This window comes from Delphinapterus leucas, chromosome 6 (genome assembly GCF_059928025.1).
Source record: "Delphinapterus leucas isolate spDelLeu-1000000601 "Yukka" chromosome 6, BTC_Dleu_Yukka2, whole genome shotgun sequence".
Classification (NCBI taxonomy): domain Eukaryota; kingdom Metazoa; phylum Chordata; class Mammalia; order Artiodactyla; family Monodontidae; genus Delphinapterus; species Delphinapterus leucas.
Genome location: NC_143134.1, coordinates 108,602,366 through 108,629,658, shown reverse-complemented (window position 1 = coordinate 108,629,658; position 27,293 = coordinate 108,602,366). Strand labels below are relative to the sequence as shown.

Genomic DNA, 27,293 nt, shown 5'->3' with positions numbered 1-27,293 from the left:
GTCCCCGCAGCCTCGCGCATGCCTGCGCATCCCTGCCGGGGCGCCGGGAGGGCTCAAAGCCGGGCAGCCCTGGCGTGGCCGACCTGCGTGGCGCTGGTGAGAACAGCCTGCACTAATGAGTTCCACCCAGAGTGGTTACAGTGGCAAGGATGCCCACGGGACTTCGGGGCATCGGGCTGAGTTTTCAGTTCTTTAAAAGCTCACTTCAAAGTTTTCCATTTGAAGCTGTTGAGAAACCCTGATAGACACAAGAGAAGAAAGGACAGCAAGGTTTGAAAAAATAATTTTTAAAAAAAACCCAAAAAACCCTGAAAAACAGGTAATTTAAAAAGTAGTTTAAGCAACTGAAAAGAAAACCATGAAGGCATTAAGAGCAGCCCGCACCCACCCCCATACCTGACTCACTACATTCTAGCTACAGAGACTTAAGTGAAAGACGGAAGCTTTGGGCTGACTAGGAATTAAGGCAAACCCAATCCAGGGGGACTGAGAGGGGAAGTCACAGATGAGAATTGCAGTGGCTTTTTAGCTTAAACCACATATTTCCTCATTGGTAGTTTTGCAGATTAGCAAGTAAATGTGAAAATTTTCCACCCGCAAAGAAGGCTGTCCTGTTGGTTACATTCCCACTATCACTGACCAGTCTTCAAACTTAGGTTTTACTTTGCTTCCGTCACAGACCAGGGACCAAAGCTCAGAAAGGTTAGGTCAACAAGGCCTGTAATGTCAGCGGCTTGGATTCAGACACAGCCCCTGTGTTTTCCAACATGTTATTCTGACTGCAAATAAATAATGAAATAGATAAATAAACAAATGAAATAAAAGAAGAGAAAGGAACAAGTTGGCTGAAGTAGGATTCCAATCCAGTACTCTAAAGAGATTGAAGCCTCAGTGAAGGTACCTAACATGTAAACAGCATCTATCAAGTGCAAAGGCCATGCGGGACCCTCTGGAAGAAGTAATAAGAAATCAAAGTCTCAGTGCTCTGGAAATTCATTGTGCAATAGAGTAGTATGTACACATACATGTAGCAGAGATAGAAAGGAAAGGGAAAACTGGAAACTAGCCTTTACTGGGAGAAAGGTGGGAGTGATAATCACACAAGAATGATGATCAATGCTTATGAAGCAGAGGCTAATAGGGATCAGGAATGTTGGCTCAGAATCCTTGTGCTACTGTCTCCTCACTGTGTGACCCTGGGCACATCATTTAACCTCTCTGTTCCTTAGTATTGTATTCAACAACAGAGGTATTATGAATCTTAAAGTAAATAGTATGTGAAAAATTCATAGAAGAGCGCTCGGTATGTTTTAAGCGCTGAATAAATGTCTGCAACTTTTTGTCAAGCTGTTGTAAGCATTTTGCCTTTATAAGCCCATTAGGTCTTCATGGCAGTACCATGAAGTATGTGGATGTATCTCTATTCTATAGATGAGGAAACTGAGGCTCTCAGAGTTTTTGCCGCCTGCCTGGGTTCACTCACCTAGGAAATAAGGAACCAAACTATAGACTCAGGTCAGTGTAATTCAGGTTTATTCTCTTCAAAACTGTGTAATATTGCCTCCCAGAACTCATACCAGAAGTGCAAGTTTAAATTTGACTCAATCAAAAGCTTTTCAAACATGTCTCAAATACTGTCTCTGTGCGGAGCATCTGCTAAGTATTGGGGATGCAGAAAAAAAAAAAAACAAACTAGTTCCTAGTTCCAAGTTCCAAAGAGAGTGTCATATCTATCATAGCCCTGTGGCAATTGAAGATTTAAGAAAAAATAAGTATTCCAACATTAGCTCTCACTGCTCTCCCCCCGCCACCTATTCCTATGTTGTCTCTAAAACTGAAAACTTTGAAGTAAGCCAAAGATATTAGTAAAGCAAGACCCTAAAGAGGGGCAGCTACCTATCCAAGATGATTTTAATTAACCTCCCATCCAAAACAAAGATTGCCTTACAACATCCTCAGTGGTTCTTAAGAATCTCCAGAGACAAGAGACTGACTACATTTGGGGGAATCCCTTTCCATAGGCACACAGTTCCAAGTCCCAAGAAGTTTTTCTGTAATTCCACCCACAATTCTAGTCTGTCCATTGGAATACACAAAATAAGTCTTTTCCCTTTTATCCTGACTTTTATTTTTATTGCATCCATTCCTTCCCTCCACCTTAATGTTTTTCTCTGAATTCAACATCTCTGAATTCTCTGATCCTTCCTCAGATAATATGATTTTCAGGCATGGCAACATCCCCACTCACTCTCCTCAATAAGGTCGAGCTTGTCAGTATGCATCTTAAAGTAAAGATGCCAGAGAGACAAACCTGGGTCCCACCAGAGCCTTATAGCTAATCTTATGTTTCGGCATTCAACTTTTACGAATGCTGTCTGAGTTATCACTAGCTTTCCTCCACATTGGGAAGGGAGGATTCGGTGCCAGCAGCAATATTGTTAGTTCATCTGCATCTCTGTTGGGGACAGGGGAGCAGGTAATTAATTGTTTCTCTCCTGCACTAGGCAGCCAGCTTTCTTTGGAAAAGTTGAGCATCCCCTCATCTAGCAATGGTTTCTGCAATTAAAGCTATCCACAGCCAGGAGTTTGATTAATAGCTGGGAGATTTCTCCTTTGCTGACAAATGAGAAAAAGAGAAATCAGATAGGGAGAAGCTGAATGCATTTGCTTAGCACAGGGCTTGGCTAATGTTCTTTCCAAAGAAAGAACTGCAGCAATTTCCTAGGGACCGAAAGGGGAGAAAATCCCTTAAAAGTTTGCAAAGTAATGGATCCAAAAAACAGATGTGCCAGTTCCTTGGGAGCAGAGCAGAAAAGGCTGAATTGGTGGTCTCTGGAGCTGGAGAGGATTACTACTCACATGGCACAGGTGGGAAAATAAGGTCCAGAAAAGGGGACCTGGTTTTCCCAAGGTCGCACAACTTGCCAAAAGAAGCAAGGCCAGCTGTTGCCAAACTTTACATTTCCCTAAGTCACAGAGTCACTTTGTTCCAGCAGAAGGGAGGATAAGACCGTTGGGCCTGCCTGTCACAATTGAAGCAATTAAAGACCTGAATCCAGAAGCCTATGCCCCTGGTCCAGTCCCTCCATCACATCACAGCTGCTTGTGGCACAAAGTGTATTGAGTGACCTAGAATGAGATCTGCCCCTTTATAAATTCCGCTCACTGTTTCTAGTTTTTCCCTCCAGGAGTGTCCTGAATAATTAAAATCTCCTGCCTCCTTGGAGATTAGAAGACAATGATCCTCTGCTAGGAGCACTGAGCATTCTTCTCTCCCTTCCAAGCGTCCCAAATTCCCAGAACCTCTCCTTGAAGGGCATGGAGGGGATGGCATTGTGAGTTGAGAATAGCTGGTCAAGGAAGGAAGTCTGTGAGCCATGAGGCTAAGCAATCAGTACCAAGCCAGGCCAGCAAAGGCAGGGAGGAAGCAGAGGCTGGAAAAGTGGATGAAGGGTGCCCAGAACTCTAAGGGCTGTTCCTGGGGCACAGCCAAAGCCAGGAAATGGCAAGGGTAAATATCACAATACATCATCAAGGAAAAGGGCAAATCGGAGATTAAGACCATCCGGTGATCAGGAGGCAGAGGAGCTGGGGTGCACAAGGCCATTCCCAGTGAACTCTCGTGGATATTGGATCATTGCAGTGGGGTGGCTCTTGAAAGTCCTGGGCCCTGTTCCCACCGATGTGCTGCTGTTAGGCTTCATGGCCCAGCTCTCTGAGAATAGGGTGTGACAGAACCTGTTGGATGCAGAAATTCTCCCAGGCTGGAAGGCTGACCTGTCAACAGAAAGAAAGCTATACCGTGTCTCTAAGCATCAGACATACCCTGTATTTGAATGTCAGCTATTCTTATAAGCTACATGACCTTGAGCAACTCAATCTCTAAGCCTTGTAAGATGGTATATTTACAGTACTTAACATACTACTTGACACAATAAAAATCATAGCGAATAGTATTTGTAGTACTTAATACTACATATAGTAACAATAATAAACTAAAACAGGTGAGAATAATGAAAGGCACTAGTGTGGAATGCATTGTTTGTGGCATGGATTAAATGAGGAATTGCAAACTATGGCCTATGGGACAAATCCAGCTCACCACCTATTTTTGAGGAGCCCAGGAACTAAGAATGGTTTTTATATTTTTAACAGATTGGAAAGAAAAACAAAAGAAGAATGCTATTTCATGACACATGAAAAATATTCAAAATTCAGATTTCAGGGTGTATTGGAATACACCCTGTCCATTCATTTACATTTTGTCTGTGGCTGTTTTTGAGCTGCAAAGGCTGAGCTGAATAGTTGCAACCAAGATGATATGTCTCTCAAAGCCTAAAATATTGTCTGTTTGGCCCTTTATAGGGAAAGTTTGCTGGGCTCTGGATTAGATCCTCCTCCCTTGCCTCTTCTCTGCCATGTCTTTTAAGTTCAGTGCAGCCCTGGCCTCCTGGCTCTACAGGCTGTACACAAGGGGTGGTTTGCAAGCTTTAGATGTCCACTGTAACTCCCAGGTACGGTGTCTGTATCCTGTGACACAGGTATGGTGATAATTCTCCATGTGTATGTGGACTGGTAGACGATGGTCTCCAACTCCCCACAGGAAGTTGAAATAACTGTTTTCCCTAGAGTGCATCTTCCCCCTCCCCTGTGCAGACGCACGTGCTCTTTGCAAAGTCCTAACAATTCAAGTCATAATGGAAGGGAATCTCACCCGTTTTATTGCCATAGTTACTGGGATTGCAAGTTTAGATGCTGTATTAGCAGTAAGTGTGTAGTAATAATAGAAGTCAGGGAGGAGGGGACGAAATGGATTCTGGCTCCTGTTTCTCCCCACAGCATCCTTCAGGGCAGATATACCAGAGACAGTTTGCATTAAATTGCAGAGTTGGCAGTTTTCTTAAAAAAAATAAAAAAAATCCAAATAATTGCTTCAAAATCTCCTGTCTTCCCCTGACTGATTAACCCCTCACGCAGCTCACCTCATCCTGAAACAATGAAAAGGAGGTTAAAAGAAAAATAAGTGGACAGGGTTACCATGGGAACCAAAGTCGAAAGCAAGTGAAAGTCAATTGAAGCTTTAAATGCATATGAAGCAGATGTATGTGCGTGGACATATTTGCATATGGATGTCCATCTCCCCTCTTCTCTGCTATCCATAAAGTGTTTTTCCTTCCGGGCCCACCTCAGGACCCTCTACCTCCAGAGAGATTGTCCTGACAATTTCAAGCCCCAGTAATCTCTCTGTTCTGGAACTACATTTGAACTGTAGTCTAAACTCAGGAATCAACCTCTTAATATACACAGCCCTGGTAAGGAATCATAAGAGCCTTTGAGGTCACTGAATACTTCATGCTGTCTTATCTCTGTTCCTCTCCTCTTGCAGTTCACACCACGTGTAATGTCCTTGCCCACTCCTTTCATCCAGCTAACATCTATTATCCTCCCAACCTCAGTGCAAACAGCAGTTTCTGTACATTGCTTTTCTCTACCCCTTTGCCTCATTTCAGTGACCCCCATACTGGGCTAGGGGCCTCTTTTCAATGCTGGCATAGTCCCTATCATAGCTCTAATTATATTCAGTTGTGATCTCTGCTTACATGGTTACCACCCTCATCCCAACCCTGCTGTCCAGACCGTGAAGCACTGGAGGACAGGGACTGTGTTTTACTTTGTGTACCCTAAATTGTTCTATAGAAATATGTATGGTGAATGAATGAATATTAGAATATATAATTAAAATTGCACAACCTAGGTCAAAACATCCATTTCCATATGCCAAGAACAGTTTCAACTGTTATTATTATGGTTGCTAATTGTGACTGTTATCTTTAGATGCACACTGTACTATTTCCCCCTGTTGATTCTAAGGGGAATCTTGAATATATGAGGAAGGTGCAGAAAGGCAAGATGGAGGGTGTTGGGATGGCAGAAACCTTAGCCTATGAAAAGTGGGTAAAGGACCCTGGAACTTTAGCACAGATAAGAAACTGAAAAGATATGATTCGCTGAGTTCCATTCTCAGAAGGGAGTCCTGGTACAGAGACTATTCTGTGGGATCCAGAGAGCAGACATGGAGCGGGAGGCAACAAATGAAAGTTATGAAACAGAGTTTGTGTTTCATAAGGAAAGATGAAGCTTTACAGCTGTTCAGTATTAGAAAAGGCTGTCACGTAAGGTAATGAGTCCTGCATCAAAGGAAGCATCCAAGTGGACACGAATGACCACTTATATATCAGGACATTAGGGAATGAGAATTATGGTGTATGGTTAATAAGATACAAAGAGAAAACTGGAGTTTAAGGTGATGGAGGTGGTGGTGGCAAAAAATGATGCGAAATATGCAGGACTGAGCGGAAGACGCTAAAAATGTAGCTCACAGACCGAGCACAGAGCACTGTGTTTGGCATTAATGTTTGACGTTAATTTTCCTACAAGAATGGGGAGCCATGGAGGGGTTTGATGTGGAAAGTGACATGACCATTGATATGCTTTTTGAAGATCATTCTGTCAGTTGTGAACAAGATGGATGGAGGGGACAAGCTTTAAGAATAGTATGCAACTGTTATCGCTTCTTGGCCTTTTGGCTAAGATCAAGTGAAGAGTATTATGCAACTAACTGTTCCAGTAGCCCAGGTGATGGAGGCCAGGATGAAGGCAGGGGCCGCGGGGATGATGAAGAGCAGGGACATGTATCAAAGCAGAAGAGACAGGCTGTATCAAACCGTCCTTCCATGTTGGTTCCACTCACTGCCTGCTACCCCTATGTCTGCCATCCTGCTAAAGAAACTTGCCTTCCTTGTTTGCAAGAGCAGGCTCGGACTGCTGGCTGGGCTGCGAAGGTTGCAGTCACCTTGAGTGGATTCCCCACGCAGCTCAGCGAGAAGCAGAGCCTTCCCTCTGCTGCTCTGTCAGCTCCACTTTACATCAAAACTGCTTTGTATGTCACCAAGTTATTAAAGTTGCGGATTGCAGTGCTGTGTCAGGCGATGTTGTGCTGAAACTGGGTCAGCGAGGCTGTCTCTCTGGAAAGACGTGGGCTCCTGGTGTCCCCGCATGGCAGCCCTGGTTGCAGTGGCTCCTTGGCCGCCTCTCCCCAGCCGGCTTTGAGAGGAGGACGTAATAACCACACAGCTTGGCCCTTCTATTCAGCAGCTCCAGTGGTAAATAATTCCCAACGCGAAGATTGAAGGGGCTCCTCTGTTCTCGTGGTCATTGTCTATGCTGGCAGGGATGCCAAGGTCTTGCTTTTTCCAAGTCTCTTTTGAATCATTCCTTTTCATGAATAGAATGACTATAACAAGTGAAGAATCTGCTGTTTCAAAACCCAGGCATGCATGTTTCCCCTCTGCTGCTCCAGGCAGCTCAGGGACAAAGGGGAACAGAGGGGCACAAACAGAATCTAGAAACGTGGTCAGGGAGAATGGGAGCACTTCAGGAAGAGACACAAAAGTGCACTGTAGAAGGAATGGTCACGCAGCATAGGGGGCACAGAGGTGAGGATTTGGGGTCAAAAGAAGCTCCTACCGGACCTGTTCAAAGACAGAGGGCACTACTTCTATTCATATTTCTTTTCCAATTCAAGCCAATGCATATTTATCAGACACATAATATGTAGCAGCTTTGGGATGAACAACACAGAACAAAGATTCCTGTCCTCATGGAGTTTGTATTTTAGCTGGGGGAGAAGGGAAATAAATCATGAATATAGTAAATAATTAATTACATAGTATGTTAGAAGGTATAAGTTATGGGGAAAAAAAATATGTACTTATAGAGAGACAGAGACAGAGAGGTACAGAGGCAGAGAAGTGGAGGATAGGAATACCAGGGAACAAGGCTGTAACTTTTAAAAGGGTGGCTTTTAAAATAATACTTTAAGATAAGTGTCATTGAGAAGGTGATATTTCAATAAGGAAGTGAAGAGGGTAAGAGAGTTAACCAAGGGGACCATCTGGGGGAGCATGTTCCATGCAGAGGGAAGAACCATCTCGAAGGCAGTGTGTCTGGCAGGTCCAAGACACAGCACAGAGGACACTGAAGCTGAAGCCATGTGGGTGACGGGAAGAACAGTAGGAAGCGAAGTTAGAGAATTTCTGGGGGCAAATCAGAGAGCGCCTTACAGGTCCATGTCAGAACCTTATCTTTCACCAAGAGTGATACGGAAAGACATTGCCCTAGAAGACAATGAGCTCTCAGCAGAAGGTAGAACGTCATCTAGAAAGACTATTCTAGAATAGTGTTTCTCAACCAGGGAAGATTTTGCCTCCAAGGGGACACTTGGCAATGTCTAGGGACATTTTTAGTTGTCACAACCAGGGCAAATATACTACTAGCATCTAGTGGATAGAGGCCAGGGATGCTCTTAAACATGCTCCAATGGGCCAGCCCCCCACAGCAAAGAATTACATGGTACAAATGCCCATAGTGCCAAAGTTGAGAAACACTGCTCTAGAAGGGAGGCAAGCGTCAGTCGACTGTCAGGCTCCATGTTCTTTGAGTAAAATGTGCCACAACTTTTAGGAGAGCCTAGCAGGGCTGACTTACCCATTAGACACAGTAGAACTAGTGCTTAGGGTCCATGACAATTTTATGGGGCTACTAAATGGTCTACTTAAAACTTTTTACTTAAAAGAAAAAATATATATATAACTTATCTTCGATTATGTTCATCTTTGTAACAATACAGTCATAAAATATACTTTTTTTTTTAAATGAAGGAAGGAACCTGTGATATGCCTAGGGCCCCAGAGGTCATACTGGCTTCTTCTGATGTTCAATTTAGGACATCTCTGCCTTCCCGAGTCTTCCATCTACCCATGGTGTTCCTAGGTCTAAAGAATGCAGTCTTGTCCTGCCATCTTTCCTGCCCAGGTGGGTAGGGTTATAAACATAACTTACCACCAAGTTCAGTCATTTTCATGGAACCACAGAACACTGTCAGAGCTAGAAGAGCCTTTAGATCTCATCTGGTCTGGCCACCTCATGTTGTAAGGTAAGGAGACTGAGGTAGACAGGGGAGGTGAGCTGACTACAGTCACACAGGTAATTTGTTCCAGTCAGAACTGGGAGGCTCTTCATAGAGTTCACATTATCAGCTTCCATTTCTGAGTCTCACATTTGGTTTACACCAATTAGAAAAAAAACAGAAAAAACAAAAACCCTTAATGCCATTCTTTGTAACTTCTTAACATTTTTCACTTTTCAAAGCTCTTTAAAATACTACTCCTTCACTTGATCTTTTCAGTAACTCTACGAGAGGCAATTAGAGAGGAGGCAATTCTTATCATGCCTATTTCTGAGATGCAAACACTGAGACTCAGGAGTCCCTGTGACTTGTCTTGGATTACAGAGCTCACAAGGGCTGGAGTCACACACTTAAATTCTAAGTTCTTGACTTCTCTTTCAGGGCTGTCTTCCAAGCCATCACTTTTTTTTATTATTATTATCCTTAATAGGTCACATGATGCCGACATCATACCTGGTATTATGTAAATGCTTATTAAATGAGTAGCTGAACTGTTGTGTTCCATAGATTAAATCATGCTCCCAGTAACACAACCACCCATGCAGTGAATGTCTGATACATCACAGTCAGGAAGAAGTTGGTCTTATTCATAAAAGTGCCGGCATAGAACTGGGGATGGGTGGCACTGTAATTTTAGTTCACTTTCATTTCACTAAATACCATTATAGTTTAGTTATTTCCCCTGGGTTATTTTCATAAGTATGAGGAAATAAGTACAAGTATAAGGAAATGAAATGAAAGATGATAGGGTGTCAAAACTCCAAATTGTCTGTGAATTACTACTTGAGAGAGCCAAATAAACCAGATTACTCCGCTGACTTGCTTGTCTTCCTTTTCTGAATTGCTCTTCTAGGCTGAGACCATTTAACCCTATTTCCATGTTCCAACCTACTGCACACTTGGGAACAAGCCCTGTGTCTGGCCTGTAGAAATATGAAAAGATCCAATCAGCTCAGGGCCTCAGTAACAAGGCATTCAACCTCTTGGTCTGAGTCTGACCTGGTCTTACACACTGGAGTTGAAGCCTGGATGTCCTGAGCATACGCCCTTGCCTTACGGCCAATTCTAGATATTGGGTCTTTGTCTTCATTCATTCATACATCACAAACTTAGAGTGAATGCATACCATTTGTCCACATCCATCCTCCTAGTTATTTATAAATATGTACTGAGCACCTACTATTTGTTAGGCATTGTGTCTGGTGCTGAGAAACCAAGAGAAAAAGACATAGTGTATTCTAGCTTTCTAGAAATTCAAGATCTAGAAAAATGTGTAAAAGGTATACCTGTAAGTAAACTGACAGCTGCAAAATAAGGTGATGAGACCTACAAAGGGCATGGACAAACTCCTCTGAGAGTAGACAGTGGAGAATGACTGGTTCTAGCTAGAGCAATGCGGTGGTTGGAGAAGGCTTTGCAAAAATGCAAGAAAAAAAAAGTCATGGAAGACACTTTTCAGGGTGAAGTGAAAGAACATTCCAGGTGGAAGGAACAGTAAAAACAAAATCAGACATGCATGAGGGGCTGTCACTTCTGAGAAAGGTAGAAATATTCCAGGAACAATACACCCCAGGACTGAGTACCTATGATGGCAAAGACAATGGGTTAAGTATTTAATGCACACGATCTTATTGAATCCTTCCTTCAATTCTGAGATTTACCTATTTCATAGATGAAGAAGTGCTTGCCAACATGAGGAAGTGGGTGACCTAAGATTGCATAGCTTGTAAGATGAACCAGTAATTGGGCATTGATGTGTCAATCTCCAAAGCCTCATTCTTAGACCCTACACTGTGCTGCTCCCCCATTTTATTGATGGGGAGAGCGGGCCCTAGGGAGGTGAATGCCTTTTCTTAGAATCACACAGCTGTGACAAGTTGAATCTACAACTAGATTGGTCCATGTTTATGTTCTTTTCATGACGTAAACTGTCATGCTGTGCAGAGATTTATTAAAGAGTTTTCAGTGTAGAAACAAGCATTTCCCCCCCACAAGTTTGTGATGAGAACCCAGCTACTCAACCCCCAAAACGAGTGTTACCTTTATGGCACAAACAGATATATCAGTGCAAACTGCCCCTGAGTCCATTGCATTATGAAAAGGAAAACTACCCAGCTAGAGGAGTTTCAGGAAAAATGGAAGGGAAAGACAAATAATGGGCTGATGGAACAAGAATTTGATGGTCTTTGGGGAAGAAATGGGAAAAATAAGGACAATGGATTTCAAGTTGAGGCAGTGGAAGCCCTTGAGGGTTGAAGGAAATGTAGGCAGGAACAAGAGACGTACAAGATGCAAGAAATAAAGAACACAGCGAAGACTGCTCTTGCGTAGAGAACCAAACAGAACGCACATCAGTAAAGAAGGCTTTGTGTGAAATCCGCCGAAGAGAAATAGGGAGGGGTTTTGTGAGAAATTAATAGAGAAAAAGCAAAGAGTGGAGACTAAGAGTCCCACGGTGACGGAGCGCACATCCCAGTAGAAGGAGAAATACATGACTTGAGGAAGTTACAGCCCGAGAAAAAAAAAGGAGTAACACAAAGGGGAAAAGCTAAGAGGCTTAGAAAGGAAGTCTTGAAGGATGAAAATAGAATTGCACAGATACAGAGAAATCACAACTCAGAGTAGGGGACATGTAATACCAAGAGGAAACAAAGCATGTGGGCTTCGAGTGAAGAACAGTGGAGATAAATTGAGCATAATAAAGGGGGAAATGTGGATTGAGAAAATATAAATGATTCATGAAAGGAGCAGGAGTCGGTAGCTAACATGTATTGATCATTTGTAATGTGCCCAGTATTTTACATATGGTCTATCATTTGATTCTCCTAACAGCCCTATGTTGTCAGACGTTTAGCCATATATTCCAGATCCAGTAGAGGTTATGTATCTTGACTGAGATCATACCTCTAGTAGTACTAGAGCTAAGACTCGAATTCTAGAATTGTAGTGCACCTGTGTCCAGAGACACTCCTTTCCCCACATTTCAACCTGCCTCCATCAGGATTGGTGGGTTATACACTGGTCAGCAGAGAAGAGCATCATAATCTAGTTCACATACTCTTTGATGTTAGAATACAACCAATGGTAACGTTAAACTATATCAAGTGATTTGCATACTCCCTGGAACAGAGAGATCACTCCATAAATATTGGTTTCTGTGATTTTACTTAGCCAGAAATTGGACCTGGGAAAAATGATGTGATTTGTGTGTGAGCAAGAATAAATAAGTATTTTAAAGGTTAGAGGGAAAAAATGCTACCATTTCTGATCGTTTGGCTACCGAAAGCTGATTGTAAGCATCCCTTCTCAATTGCATGCTTAGTGACTTCATATTGGTACCTTGAAATTAGCCATGGTGGAAATATTTACACCACAGAAATCAGCGAACAGTATCAAGGCTTTCTATTCCCCACCCCTGTCCCCATAGAGCTCATTGTTAAGCATTCATCAGCACACCAATGAATAGTCCCCACCTGGGTGGGAAGAGGTATGATCTCAGTTATATAATAGGGAAGGACAAACATAATGTTTTTTTTTTTTAAATGAATGTGCCTTTCCCCAAAACACACACACACACACACACACACACAAATATACTTGTAGAAACAAGGTGGTTTTCTTGAAACAGTAAAACAGATTTATTTGGAAGAAGATTTTGACTGTCTTAGGGAAAAGCAAGGCATTGGGAAGTGGTTAAGTATGACCTATGAAGTTACACGTTTAAAATTGGAATCGGACAAATGATATTCAGACATATATTAAAATTCTGAAGCGTAGTCGTGATATTTATGAGAGTACCTTCTGGAATAAATGCCTCAGGGTTTAATTCTGGCTTGGCCCCTTATTAGCCAGGGGATCTTAGGCCAGTTAATTAACTTCTCTGTTGCAATTTCATCTGTTAAATGAGGATAATGACAGTGCTTCTTGGAGGAAGTCAATAGGAGTCTGTGAAGCAACGCAGGTCAAGAAATTTGCACAGTGCTTGAGATGCAGAGATCACTCACTAAATGCTGGCTTCCAGGATGTTACTGAACCAGAAACTGGGCCTGGAAAATTGGTACAATGTATGTGCAAGCAAAAATAGACACAGTAAGAGTTGGAGGAAATAATGCTTTTTTTTTTCTGATCATTCTAGTGTAATAGCTAAATTTAATCCTTTAAATGTGGAAATATTTGACCCCAACATATAGGAGATGCTTCAACTCCTCTTAGAGGAAGAGAAGACTGAAAATGTACTATGAAGTTAACAGTTTCCTTCCTGTGTTGTGAGGTGGATGGATGGATTCTATCAGTGCTTCTCTAATCTGATGGATTATCAGAATCACCCAGGTGGCTTTAAAAAATATACAGTTCCTGTCCCTAACTCAGAAAAGTCTCATTAGGTGTTGGGGGTCTATGAATTTCTCTCTTTCCCAAAGCACCCTCTCCCAAGGAGATTTTGGTGATCAGCCAGGGTTGGTGACCACTGAACTACATCTCAGCTCTGCATCTGTAACTAAAGCTAAAGTTATTTCATATCTAACTGCAGCCTCAGCCTCACCTCTGGATGTTTCTCTTGCACTAGCCCCTGCACCAGTATTTGGGGCCAATGACAATTAAGGCTGAGCACTGTTTGGGAAGTCACTGCTTGCGGGGAAGCTCATTCCAATATTGGTTGGTTTGGTTCCCATGAGAACGCTCACATGTGCTGAATCCATGTCTCTCTGTTCCCCTATCACTTCTATCCATCACCTTAGCTTTATCTTTCAGGGTCAAACAGAGTCTTTGTAGAGTGTAAGTCAGCACAGAGCCTGGCATCTTGGGAGTACTTGGGAAATATCCAAAGGAGCCTTATAGGCCAGAAATTCTACTGGAGTTCAGTGTATCTACAAATACAGGTAGACGCTCTGATCAGAGAAGGCTTCCGAGAAGAAATGGAGTTTTAGCTGGACCTTGAAAGATAGAAAGGCTTTGAGGAGATGGAAATTGGGTGTTGGGAAATGGTGAGGCTCCTTATTGTAGGAAGGGGCAAGATCAGAAATGAGCTTTAGATCTATCAGTCATTGGGTGGTGTAGTGGATGCATCGAAGGGGAGAATCCTGGAGGCAAGAAGTCTCCCCTGCACGGGCTTTGCAGACACGGAGAAGCCCATGGCACAGGATGGTGGGAGGATTTTCAGGCCATGAGAGCAGTGGGGCCATGCAGTCACTAGTGGGGATCTAGTGTTTATAGGACCTCTATCACATGGCCTCATTCTACCTGTATTATCTCAATCCATCCCACCTGAACCTGAGAAGGTATGCATCCTTTATCCTCACCTTACATGGAAACAAATTGAGCATAAGAAAGGCGCCATGACTGTCTCAAGGTCACACGTGCATGAAGTGGTAAAATCAGACCCAGGCTGGCCTATCTCTAAATCTCAGGAGCCCTGAGGCATACGATTAAAATCCAGACAAACAAAGGAGAAGGTGACAAAGCAGTCATTTGCAGAGGAAGAACACATAGATAAAAAAGGAGGAAGGGAAAAAAGAAAAAAACAGAAACACACACACACACACACACACACACACACACACACACACGAGCCTGAACCAGTACTTATTATACTCTAAGCAGGCCTCTCCCACTGTCCTCTGGCTAATGTATTCTGCAGCGAGTTTCGGGGATTTAAGAAAGAGTGACGTGTGAGCTCATAAAAAGTAAATGATAGCGTGGGGATTACCGGTAATCCTACCCTTTCTCTTTCCAACCCTCCAAGGGACTAAGAGGCCTGTATATATATTTTTTCTTTTTTTCAGAAAAGTTTCTTTCCTTTCATAACCGCTGGCCTAGATTGTGTCTCTTTTTCCTCTGGTGTTTGGCCAAATGCAACAGGAGACATGACAAGACTGAGTCTTTGCGATGGGATACAAAAATAATAATAAAAAAATAAAGTCGGTCATGTTACATCTGCATTCAGAAGGGCCTCCTGTCTCTTCCACTTGGTGCCTTTGCTCAAATTAAATTACCGTCTGCCTCTTGTCACCACAGCTCCATATATATCTCACGCTCAGCTATCGAGATGAATGAGTAGGGCCCATGTTGTTTGGTCAGACCACAGGAGACATCACTGCTGCTACCTTCTCCCCAAAAGAACAGACTGTGTTTCTGGCCCTGAAGGTCCCCCCAACCCCGTGCTTTATGAGATGGGATTCAAAGGGGCCAAGGATTTGAGGGCTCCTGAACTTTCAGTTTCTTCTGTAACAAGATCATGAATCTCTCTGACATTCATCAAAGCAGTTGAGGTAGGGGCTTCCCTGGTGGCGCAGCGGTTGAGAGTCCGCCTGCCGATGCAGGGGACACAGGTTCATGCCCCGGTCCTGGAAGATCCCATATGCCGTGGAGCGGCTGGGCCCGTGAGCCATGGCCGCTGAGCCTGCACATCCAGAGCCTGTGCTCCGCCACGGGAGAGGCCACAACAGTGAGAGGCCCGAGTACCGAAAAAAAAAAAAAAAAAAGGCAGTTGAAGTTATGGCCTTCATGTTCTACTGACTGGTCTTTTGGTTCCCATCTTTTTCCTTTCGATCCATTTGCCATACCATCCCCTGAGTGACAGAACTAAAGATTATTTCTGATCTTATGTCTTCTTAGTAGAGTTTCGCCATTTCCCAATACCTTAAGCAATTTCAGGTCCTTCAGATCTGGTCTCCTGCCTCCTTTCCAGGTTTCTCTCTTCTTTGTCTCACCCATATTTTTATCATTGAAAATAATTATAATAATAGGTATCACTTACTGAGGACTTACTATGTGACAGTGTACCAGTTACTTTCTAGTCATCATCTCAATTTATTTTATCCCATTGTAATTCTCTGAGGCAAGTATCTGCATTATTGTCATTTTACCAGGCAAGGCGATGACACTTAAGAACAGAGGAGTTCAATAACCTGGCCAGGTCACACAGCTTCCACTTGGTAGATTTAGGTATGTCTGTCATTAACCCCCCCGTTATTAATCACTAATCTTTGCCTCATGTATGTCACACTACAGTGTAACCCACAAGTTCACATCTGTCTCTCTCTCCACTAAATCAGCAACTCGAACAGATTAAGAATAGTGCTGTTGTTCATTGTTCTCATCCCTAGCTGGAACAGAGCCATGGCAGACATTCAGAAATGTTTTCTAAATTGTATTCTATTCTGTTCTATCTCCGAGTGGTAGATAGAGGCATGGTAAGAACTACACTCTAGACGCAGACTAGTTCAAATCACATTTCTGTGACCTCTGGATTTGTAATAATCTAGGGCAGAGTTGTTAGCTGCTCTGTGGTTTAGTTTCCTATTTGTATAATGGGATTTGAGTGAGAAGTAAATGAGTAAATTCACATCAAGCTTTTGAAGAACGCCAGGCATAGAGGAAGTTATCCACAAAGGTAAGCCCTAGTTATCAGTTGGCTGCCTGATGACCCACAGCACTGTGTACACTTTTAGGAATGTGCCATCATGCTATGCTTCCCTGCCTACTCTGCTAGACCTTGACCCTCCTAAGTGTGGAGGTCATGCTTTGTTTGGGTTTTTACACCGCTCCCCTTCAGGGCCTGGCCAGTAATGTGAGCTCAGTCAAGGATTTTAAATGAGTAGGCACAGAATTCTGGAATTATATCTATTCTGCTCTCCAGTCTATGGGGGACAAGAAGGCTGCCAAATAGGGATTCTCAGTTGCCCCCTCCAGTTTCCATGCCTGTAACAACTACATGGGGCTGCTTCCCGATGCCCCATTCAACGTTTGCTCAGCAGCTGGTTACTGAAGCCGGCCACATGGGCAACGGTGTAGGAACCATGTGCTGGGCACTGCTGAGTGTCTTACATGCATCACCCTGTTTCATGTGAACACATTACATTAAGTACCCCAGTGTACTGGAGAGAAACTGGTGAACAACACGGACAAAGCACATTCCTCATGGAGGTGTCAGAGGAGGGAACCTCTGTGTGTGATCATTTAGCATCTCCTACCTCCCAGAGACCTCAGTCAGTGTCTTGGAGAAAGTCAAAGAGGGAAGCCAGAAAAAGGGAAAGTCTCTGCAGGAGGCTTCTCCCGGAATGCTGTCTCTGCCCCAGGGCAAAGGCTTTCTGCTCCAGGCCAGCCAGGAGCTCCTGCTGAGCAAAGGGCAGGGTCTGGCTCCAACTGCCTTTCTGGACCACACTTTATCTTACACACCAGTGCCTGTAAAGCAGCAGCTCTCAGTGCTTCCATATCACGGGTGAAAATGATGGACCAACTCTCATGCATAGGGAGGTGGATTGGGGCTCAATTTAAATGTTTGTATTTATATATCTGTCAACAGACGCGTCAAACAATGAAATGAGGCACTTGGGGGAATAATTAGCCCCATCACTGGCGTTTTGAGCATAATCTGAACCATCATGAATAACAGACATTTGAGGACGGGATTTGAGAGCCCACCCAGTATTGGTGATCAGGCACATATGGGTTACAGCCTGACTAACTGCAGTTCACTAGCTGCATGATTTGGAAGAATCTGGTCAACCTCCCTAAGCCTCAGTTTCCCCTCTGCTCAGTGGGGATGATGAGGACACCTACCTCAGGGGTTTTGGGGAACATTGAATGGGGTGATTCACGTAAAATGCCCAGCATAGGGCCTGGCACATGGTAACTGCTCAAAGACTGCTTTGTTAGTATAAGTGGAGTTAATAACTTTTTAAAAATTAGTGTCGTTTTTATTCTTATTGTTTTATGGTAGTGGAAGGAATTTCTGCACTGGATAGAGAGTTGAGCAAAAGCTTTAGAAGAGAGAAAGAAAGAAAGAAAAAGAAAGAGAGAAAGGAAGGAAGGGAGGGAGGGCGGAAAGAAGGAAGGAAGAAAGGAAGGAAAGGAAAAAAGAGAAAGAGAGAAAGAGGAAGGGAAGGAGGGAGGGAGGAAGGAAGGAAGGAAGAAGGGGGAGAAAATAAGGCTAAAACCCTTAACCAGAGCCCTGAATATAAAACAGATTGAAGTGGAACCACTCCAGTTAATCCCTCGCGTGTTTCCCCACCCTTTTTCCTCCATCTCTGCCCTTTTGTATTATCATCAGTAGGGGTAGTGTTCCTACCATTTTATGACTGCTACTACCCCACTACTCCGGTGGTCTCTCCTTCACACACAGTCAGCTTCGTTCAGTGGGATCAAGCAGATCTGACTCAAATCTAGGCCTCGCCTCTCACTGTTCCTGTGACATTAGGCAGAACAAGAGGCCAGCAGAGAGAGACAGGGGAGCCTAGGCCTGAGGCTGCTGTACTCATACAGATTTCTTTTTCTGGTGTTTCACGTTCTGTCTCTACCACCCAACTGGCATCTCCTTGAGGACAGGAGGCAGCTGTCTCTTCTCTTTGTACCTTTTCACCATCTGGTATAAAACTTTGCATTCAATGGATGTTCTCTGGTTTCTGGCTCCATAAGCTGCTAATTTCTAGGTGATGGATTCTTTTCAGCTGGAGTGTGTACTCCAGAGAAGCAAAACTGCCATGTCATGAATCTTTGACTGTTTGTCATAAAAATAGGGGAAAGGGAAATTATGTAACTCTGTTATACAACTGACAACAATTTTATAGCCAGTGACACATTCCCTTTACAATGGTGATTCTCCAGCCCTGATGTTGTAACATTCCAATATGTTATTTTGTTTCCTGAAAGGGAGGGTGAGGTCATGGCAATTCCTGGAAAGTATTTAAAGCAAACCAAATAACAAGTCACATTACCTCAAGTCTAAATTATAGCTTCACCAGTGTCACACAGCAAGTGTACAGCAACATCAGGATGAGAACTTGGGCCTCCTAGATTCCAGGAACCACAATCCAGCGGAGTTAATGCTAAATTACCAGGGCTTTCAATCTGATTGTATCCTCCCTGCCTCTTAGCATAAGCACATACCAGAAGTTAGTATTTTTGAGTGATTGCCAAGAACCTTGCTCTTTGCTTGTATTAACTCATTTAATACATTATCCTTAACTGAAGGATGAGCCAACTGAGACTGATTAAATGACCTTGCCAGAGTCTCCTGCTGTCAGTTAACTCTCGGCATCTACACAATTAACTATTTCTACTATATACTTTCCACCTCTTTGCGCTATAGCTCTGTTCTTCTACCTGCTGTTTCCCAGATTTCAGCTTTGCATTCATGCTATTCTTTCGTCTAAGAATTCCCCTCCCTCATCATCTTCCACCATGCTCCACCTGCAGAGCTATTCTTTTAAAATTTCCCGCTCAAATAGCACCTCTTCTGTAAAGCCTTCCTCAACTGCTTCTAGGCAGAACAACCCGGCTCCCATGTTGGCATAACAGTTTGTGTGTGTGTGTGTGTGTGTGTGTGTGTGTGTGAATTATCTATTGACACATCACCCCCACCAAATTGAATCTGAACTTCTCAGTGTTGAGAGCATGTCTTTGTTATTTATTCCTGCACCCTTACGTGTCTCGCAGTGTGCTAACAACAATGTAGCTTCTCCATGAATGTTAGATGGAATGATGAGTAAAAAAGAAAACTTTCAAGAAGAAAAAGGAGAGCGAGAGCTTTACTTTAATTAAACTGCCAACAAATTTGAGAGGCACGTATTAGTATCCTCATTTTACCGCTGGGTCAGACAAGGCAGATACTGTAAGACGTAGCATCAGAGCAGAGATGTCTGGTTCCCAAGCTGGCATTCCTTTCCTTCTTTTAGAAGAAGAAAAGGCACATTCTTTGGGGGAATGCAGTCAGCACTGTGACATGCAGAAGCGGTTAATGAAGATCACAGAAAGAAGGGAAGGAAAAGAGCAAAGGGGGAAAAACATCAAAAAGTAAGGAAGGTGGAATATTGTCAGTTCAGGGCAGAGAGGGAGACAGGATTTCCCAGGTAAGAATCAGCTTAGCACCCAATAAGAAGGTGCAAAGGAAGGAAGATTGCGGTGACATTTAGACAGGCTAGAATGACACCAGAATTGAACCCCAGATAATTGGATGAGTTTTCTTCAAAACTGTTTCGAGAGCCAGAAAAGAGTGAAGAGCAAAGACAGGGGTCTGCATCAGGCAAAGGAAAAAGAATTATTTAAAGGCAGATGCCATGGCTCAGGAAGGGAACTGCTTGACCTCACTGCTTGAGAAGGGAAGTGCCTGGGAGGTCTGGCAGCCTGGCCACTGAGTACATCTTTGGTGGCTGTTTGCAGTGGCATATGGTTGAGGGATAATAGCAGCCCCACAGTGATAGAAGGGATAATCACACATGACATTTTAAGAAAGAGAGCAGGAAGGAATGAGGAACCAGAGGTCTCTGCAATTACCAACCGCCAATTGTGAGATTTATGCAGAGTGTTTACTCTTAACTGGCAAGAATTTGCAGATGGTGAGAGGCACGAGGGGTCAGGCAGTGCCTCCATAGCTAACTGTTCAGCAGCCTGTGAGATATCACTTTAAATGTCAAGTATGGGAAAGGAAAGGATAATTGCAAGCATTATAGTATAAGAAATGGCTTGGATTTAGACAAACTAGTTTTCTCCTTAAGATAATTCAAAATAGTCAAGTATACACATTGCTAAAATTTAGAAGAATCTTATAAAGATGACATGGATTAATTTAAAAGATTTTTAAATGTGTAGGCAAGCTGGGAGGTATTTTGGGGATTATACAGTTGGACAGAAGAGGAACCCTTCTTTCAAGGAGTTTTCCATCCAGAATGATACTAACCCCTGCCATGTAATAGCACTTCCCTAAAATGTCTTGAATCTTCTGTTTCATTTGCTTCTCATATCTGTCATAGAAGTGACTCCATAAACCATCACTCCCCAGACAAAGAAACAGAGGCCAAGGGACAAGGAGATCAGCGAGTGTTTGTTAAGCAGATAGTGGTGGAGGCAACTCACTATCCCATTGTCTGAGCCCCTGCCTCCATAGTCTTTCTCTAGTCCTCACCTAGATGAATAGCTGAATCTTCCATAAGTGAGGGAGAGTGGAAAAAATTATAAATGCATGAATAAAACTGCTCGATTAGTGTTTCCCAATTTCGTGTAGTATCAGGAGTTTTAAAATGCTAAAACCACAGGTAAAGGGTGCTGGACCATCTGCCTGATAGAGTTACACCCCTAGTCATAGAATGGAATTGCTGGAAAGGACATTTACTCCAACTCCTGCATTTTATAGATAAGGAAATAGTCCTGGAGAGGTGAACATGCTAGGATGTCAGAGAGCTGGCCTGACCCTCAACGGCTGTTTGGTTCATTGCTTTCCAATAGACAATTTTTTCATGGCACTTTTAACTTCTCCCCACATCTGCATATCTCTTGTATTATTCATTTTGTTTCTGTTTTATTTTTCCTGAAAAGGCCCACATTATAAACTTACATATATATTTTAATGGATCATATTCCTTACTGCTCACAAACTTATTACAAATAGAAAATAACCATGAAAATATATACATAATCATTGAAGGTAATATACTCATCGGTTATCCACATAAAACCATCTTTTTTATCAACATACCACTCTTTGGAAAATGCTGATCCAGCCCAAGTATCCCATGTTACAGGCAAGAAACTCGAGTCCAGAGAGGAGTTTTGAACTATTCATCTACTGCCTCTGCTCACTTACCTGAGCTCAGCAGCTAGTATTCCAGTAACCGGCAACAATATTCCCTGCTCCTTGAGGTGCTCGGTTCTCAGACCTGGACGAGACACAGACCACAGCCAATCCAGTCAAAGGTGATGTGTAGAAAGGACTCAGCAGGACCCGGCAGTGAGCTGAACAGTCAGAGATTTATCTCCTGCCGTAATTTCAAAACTGCTCCTTGCGAGGTAGAAGTTTTTACAGCAAGTATTTCCCTCTGGAGAGCAGTAGACTCTTCCAGAGATTCAGGGTCTCAAGGTTAAAGGTCAACTCTATTGAATATCAACCTTCAGTGCCCACTGCTACACCTGCCCTCAACAGCACCAAAAAGAGGATCCTGGGAAGACTGATAATGGCCTAGCAGGTTCTTGCCCAGGAGATCCTGGCGTTTCCCAGAGAAAACCATTTTTGGAATCTTGAGAGTCAATGGCAAGCTGAATAGTCAGTTTGCAAAAGTGGAGCTGACAAGTTTTATTTTGATTTATTTTGCAATGGAACATCAGAAAAATAAAATAGGCAGCAGATGCCTCAGAGAGTTCAGGGCAGACCATGACGTTTTTCTGGTATACGTTTATGCTAGGTCTCAACTATCCTGGAGCATGAAGAAAGGAAATTGGCAACACGCTAGGAGGAACTAGGAGAACTAAAAACTTGCCTAGGTCACAATGTCTAAATGGATACTGTAAACTCAAAATCGAACAGGCCCGGCTAATCTCCCAGTGAGTCTGATCTGGTGGGATTGAGAAGGAGCAAATGTAACCGTGTGAAAGAAAGAGACATTTTCTGACCAGTAAGGGATGTTTAACAAGAAGGATCACATGTTTCATTCTCTTGGTCTTGCCTTGGTTGTTATGAATCTTAGCAATAAATCTCAAGGACAAAACCAGCAATCATATTAAACATAGGGTATTATCCTCCATTTTCTATTGTAACTGTGATTCTCAGATCTGTCAGTGCATTAAAATCACTTGGGGAATATTTTAAAATACAGATTCCTTAGGCTCAACCTCTGACACTAAAGCAGAATTTCCAGCAATCAGGATGATAAACAAGGCTAGAAAAATAGATAGAAATATATAGTTAAAGACCTCAAGTGATTCTTAAGCCAAGCACTTTTTTAAAAGTCAGAGTTGGTAAGCTTTATCATCTTGATATATTATTCCCACTTTTAATAGTTCTATTGAAAGCATCTCAATTGTAAGCTGCCAGAAGTCCTTGGTGAAAACAGACTGAGTGCAAATGAAGGGTGAGGGAAGAGGCTAGAAGAGAGAACAGATGAGAAAGAGAGAGAGACCTAGAGACCTAAGAAAACATGTTGGATTAAGTAGCTTAATCTAACTTTAGTATCTTGGAACAGAGAAGCCTTGTCTAACCTTTGGAGAGAGACTTCTGTTACCCATCTAAGAAATAAAGTCAAAGACAGCTTGTCTGGAGATTTTGTGAGAAGTTCAGAGCCTCTGAAACTTTTTCTTATAATCCTCCCTTATTTTCAGCTTCCTCTTTCCAAATAATGCCTCCCAGGGATTTCCTTAAACAGGAACAGTATTCATTCCTCTTTTGTGGAGATGGGAAGAATCTAAAGAAGAAGATAAGACTGAGTCCCAGAAAGAAGGTGGGCCATGTGACCGCATCTCACAGCGGGGCCCTGGAAACACGGAGGCATGATGTCCTAGGGAGCAGTGGATAAAAGCCAGGCTGGGTTATTTCAGGTCAATCCTGTCTTGCTTGGCTCACAGGAGATGGGGTGTTGTTAGTGTGAGACAAGAGCTCAGATTGGCGACTGACTGGTTTTGATTTAATTACATAGTGAGATAGTTTCTTAAGAGCATACATCACCATCCTTTCTCCTAAACGTGGGTTTCATTTTCAACAAAACACTTCTCGCATAAGCAACATGTCGTGTCTAAACCCTTATTGCCATTCCCAGAACTGCTTGCAGCCTTTCAGAAACCCATTATTTTATAATTATAATCAAGACTATTAGGACAGGACAGTTTGTGCCAAAAGCACATTTACACTCAGAATTGTCACTTAGCACGGTCACAGGGAGGTATCATCTCTATTTCTGTAAAAGCAGAGAGTAGCAGACACTGCCTTATAAACTTTCAATTTCTAGATGGCGTGGGAGGTACTGACCTTGTCTGAATTTTTCTCCAATCAGTCCTCTGAATACCCCTGGTGAATAGCTGTTACTTGGTGGAAAGAATGCAGCCCTGAGAATCAGGCCAACTTGGGTTCACATCCTAATTTTCTTCCTTCCAAGTGGACAATTCCTTTGGACCTCAGTTTCTTCATCTGAAAAATGGTAAAGCTATTAGTATGTGCCCATTTAATTTTAACAATTAAATGAATTAATATACAGATTGGAACAGTCCCAGGCATGTACCAAAAGCTTAGCAAATATTAGTTATTTTTTTGATTAATGCATAGAAGCTGTGTGACCTTAGACAAGTTACTCATCCTCTCTGGGCACCCATTTCCTCTTTGTCCAAGTGAGGAAACTGGTAGTGGCAGCAATCAGATAAGCTCACATGATGCTCAATATATTTGATTCCTTTTGATCAGCCATTTATTCCACAGGTTTCACTATGAGTTGAAAACTCTGTGAGTTCCATAACGGAACCCAGAGTGTGTAACCTTATTCCAGCCGTCTGGAAAGTCCTTAGCTTTTGGAATTTCCCCATAACCTCTGTGTTCAGTCGTAGGTCTGTGATTTCCATCAGGAAGTCAGACTGACTAGAAAAATGACACAGCAACATAAACATGTTGTTTACAGGAAAGGCATGATCTAGTGGACCTGATTTGTCCATTGTTAAGAATCTTTCATCATGTGTATTTTTTTTTTCAGATTAGTCCAACAGCTTTATTAAAAGATAAAACCCTTCTCCCTCTGCATTCCTGGTGGCATCGGCCTCAGGCTCTGAGCATCCAGATGTCCTGCAGCCCGAAAGGCATCATGTGTATCTTTAATTTACTTTTTTTTTTTTTTTTTGCAGTACGCGGGCCTCTCACTGCCGGCCGCGGCCTCTCCCGTTGCGGAGCACAGGCTCCGGACGGGCAGGCTCAGCGGCCGTGGCTCACGGGCCCAGCCGCTCCGCGGCATGTGGGATCCTCCTGGACCAGGGCACGAACCCGCGTCCCCTGCATTGGCAGGCGGACTCTCAACCACTGCGCCACCAGGGAAGCCCTAATTTACTTTTTCACAGGTTCTTATGGCTGTAATAGTAATATTGATAAGTAACAATAGTAATAATTCTCTTTGGTCAATACCAATCAAAATTATGACGATGAAATAGAAGGCTTTATGCATTTTTGTGGGAATAGTGCCCTTGACATAGTACAGTGCTTACTTGTCTTAGTTATGGAGTGGAGTAGACTCGATCCTAACCTCAGAGCTGTCATTCATTAACAGGTGACCTTGGGCACATTACAGAATGACTCCCAAGTGTCAGTCTCCTCATCTATAAATTGGAAATAATTAGTATCTTCCTAATTCATTGATGTGACAAAGTAAATGAGATAGTATATATAAGGCCCTTGCACAAAATGATTGCTCAATTGAAGATAACTATTGGTTACTATTATCAGTATTGTCATTATAGCCCAGTGAGGTCTGCAAAGAAGATAGTATCACCCCCATTTTAGGTATTGAAATCTGAGCCTCAAGGCACTTGAATGACTTGCCCACAATCACACAACAAGTAAATGAAGAGCCTGAACCAGGTCTTGGTTTCTACTCTCACAGGAAGTTCAGTGTCCCCTGCGTCAGAATTCTGCTCCATTATAAATGGACAGAGTCTGGCTTTTGCCCTTTATTTTTAGACATATATACATTCTTTTTTAAATATTCTTTTCCATTAAGGTTTATCCCAGGAGATTGGATATAGTTCCCTGTGCCACATAGTAGGACCTTGTTGTTTATCCATTCTGAATGTAATAGTTTGCATCTACCAACCCCAAAATCCCAGTCCATCCCTCTCCCTCCCCTCTTCCTTGGCAACCACTAGTCTGATCTCTATGTCTGTGAGTCTATTTCTATTTTGTAGACAGGCTCATTTGTGCCATATTTTAGATTCCACATATAAGTGATATCATATGGTATTTGTTTTTCTTTCTGACTTTACTTCACTTAGTATGATAATTCTAGTTGCATCCATGTTGATGCAAATGGCATTATTTTGTTCCTTTTTATGGCTGAGTAATATTCCATTGTATGTATGTACCACATCTTTATGCATTCATCTGTCAATGGACATTTAGGTTGTTTTCATGTTTTGGCTATTGTGAATTGTGCTGCTGTGAACATTGGGGTGCATATATCTTTCTGAATTATAATTTTGTCCGGGTATGTGCCCAGGAGTGGGATTGCTGGATCATATGGTAGTTCTATTTTTAGTCTTCTGAGGAACCTCCACACTGTTTTCCATAGTGGCTGCACCAACTATGGCCATTCTGACTGGTATGAGGTGGTACCTCATTGTAGTTTTGATTTGCATTTCTCTAATAATTAGTGATGTTAAGCATCTTTCCATGTGTCTACTGGCCGTCTGTATGTCTTCTTTGGAGAAATGTCTATTAAGGTCTTCTGCCCATTTTTCAATTGGGTTGTTTGGTTTTTTGTTGTTGAGTTGTATGAGCTGTTTGTATATTTTGGAGATTAAGCCCTTGCTGGTTGCATCATTTGCATTTTGCCCCTTTTAAAATTCTAGCAATGGTGTCTGATAATTCAGTGTGTTTTTCAGAGCTGGGACCCTGCCATCTCTTTCCATTCTCCCTCCCTGAGAGTGGAATCGCTGAGTTTGGCTATGGGTGTGAGCCTCCTGCCTTAGAGACTTTCAGGTTCCAGTTTTCTATGTCATCTTCATGCCAGGCTTGGGACATTTCTTGCTCATAAGGCCATATTGGACTCCTTCTAGACTCTCACTTTTCTGGAAATTACCAGCAAGTTCCTGGAAGGTACTACATGAACTCATAGGTGTCCTAAGAAGAATGACTGAGAGGTCTATTGCGTTTAAATCCAAGCTCTGCCATTTTCTACCTGTGGGACTTGAGATAAGTTACTTATAGAGCCTTCATTTCCTAATGGTTAATAATGCTGGTATTACCAGTGTCCATCTAATAGGCAGAGTATGGGACTTAAAATTAGATACCATACACAAAGCAGTAGAATAGGGCCTAAAAATGGCCATTAAAAATAATTATTAGAGAAGTCCTCTTCTCCCATTCTTCAAAGTCTTTTGTAATACTTGGAGTTAAGGAACCAAGTGGAGGAGGTGGCTGAGAACATCGCTTCATAAAGTCCCAGAGGATTACTCCCCTTTAAAAGTGTTCCTTATATTGAACATGTACTATTTTTAATACTTAAAACAGTTTTGCAAAGTAATAATCTACCCTCCTTTTATATTTGAGTTAACTAGATTCTCAGGGAGGTGAAGCCGATGTCCAGAGGGTAAGTGGTGAATGTGAGTTTTGGCTTTCTGCAAAAGCCATACTGTCCAAAACACCAGGGGGGTCTCTCTGGAGTTAGGACGGGAAACCACTGCTAAAGCTTACTCTAAGGGTCTTTTTTTCCTTGTCAAGATTTTCTAGTTCTAATTAACTAAACTTTTCCATGTATTGTTTTTTTGAATCTCCCTCGTGCCCTTTATGGAAAGAAAGGTGTCATAAGTAAAT

The 27,293-nt window shown here is 42.6% G+C and overlaps 1 long non-coding RNA gene across 1 annotated transcript; it reads right to left on the bottom strand.

Moving 5' to 3' along the window:
* Positions 1 to 1,515: 1,515 nt before the first annotated feature.
* On the bottom strand, positions 1,516 to 25,610 carry LOC149749041 (uncharacterized). Its single transcript, XR_016393627.1, has 2 exons — positions 23,757 to 25,610; positions 1,516 to 21,678 (listed from the first exon to the last, which is right to left on the bottom strand). It is a non-coding gene; the product is annotated as an uncharacterized LOC149749041 (long non-coding RNA).
* Between the last annotated feature and the right edge of the window lie 1,683 nt (positions 25,611 to 27,293).